We start from the raw sequence: 1182 nt of genomic DNA on the forward strand, positions 1-1182 counted from the left end.
TACCACTGAGCTATATCTTTTCTCGTCTTACTTAAAGCTTTTTAAATTGTCTGTGTATGTGTGTTGTGTTGTGTTGTATGTACGTATGTATATATGTATGTATATGTGATGTGTGTGTGGGGTGTGTGTGTGTGTGTGTGTTCATGTGTTCAGGTACCTGTGGAGGTCANAGGAGGACATTGGAACCCTTGGAGCTGAGGTTCCAGGCCATTGTGAGCAGCCTCATGTAGATGTGGGAAGTCTCAAGTCTCTTGACTGCTTAGCCATCCCTCCAGCTCTCCCGCCTTTTCTAAGGAAGGGTCTTGCTAAGTTACCTAACTTGAACTTACCTAATAGCCCACAAAGACCTTCAACTTGTAATTCTCCTGCCTCAGCCTCCCAAGTAGCTAGAATTACAGGCCTATGTCACCAGATCCAACTAACTTAATTTTTTTATTGCCATGAAATCAACATTGACTTAGCGTTACTTGTCAAAATCATTAGGAGGTATAAATACTTCCTTGGAGTAGTAATTCATCTTATGAACAATATTAATTATTATTATTTATANTAGGAAAGCTGAAAAGCACCCAGGGACCCAAGCATAAGCAGGTCAGACCCACATACACCTGATGCACTATTCAAGACCACAGACCCAAGCTAAGCGTGGGAGCAGGCGTTTGTATTCNGAGACACTTAAGGGTTTAAATGAAGCAGGAGGATAACCTGGGGCCAGCAGCTAGGGACTGGCCTGGGGTAGCATGATAAACTGTAGAGTAAGAAGCAAAGTAAAGAGGAAGCATCAACTCAATGCCTTGCTAGAACCCGGCATCCCTTTACCTGTCTCGGAGCTCATCTTGCTCTGTCTCTGGACCCCTTCCTCGGGAGCTTATGTTGCTGCGATGGCTTCTGCCAGCTGTGTGCCGGACTTTGTTTCCTCAGGTGTGCCCACAGCCACCTGCAGGGACACGGGGTGACTCATTCCTGAGCGTCAGTAGCAACTTGAGATCTGTACTATGTAAATGAAGAAGGAAGTGGCATCTGGATATTTGTCCTCCCCGGAGAAAACCTACAGAGCCATCAATGCTGCACAATAGATCATTGATGACATTAAACTCCAAAGTTCTCTTAGGTGACATCGACATTTAGAAAGCTTTCTCCTCCCTTCAGGCTCAAGTAAGAGTGGGAGGAAGCCAGTACAGA

General features: G+C 45.1%; 1 long non-coding RNA gene across 1 annotated transcript in view; it reads right to left on the reverse strand.

The window, feature by feature from the left end:
- LOC110297125 overlaps positions 1-1182 on the reverse strand; it is a 13576-nt gene that overhangs the window by 5170 nt on the left and 7224 nt on the right. The window contains exon 2 of the long non-coding RNA XR_002378250.2: positions 820-937. This is a non-coding gene — a long non-coding RNA (uncharacterized LOC110297125). The remainder of the gene's footprint in view (positions 1-819; positions 938-1182) is intronic.

Source organism: Mus caroli, chromosome 6 (assembly GCF_900094665.2).
Source record: "Mus caroli chromosome 6, CAROLI_EIJ_v1.1, whole genome shotgun sequence".
Taxonomy (NCBI): Eukaryota; Metazoa; Chordata; class Mammalia; order Rodentia; family Muridae; genus Mus; species Mus caroli.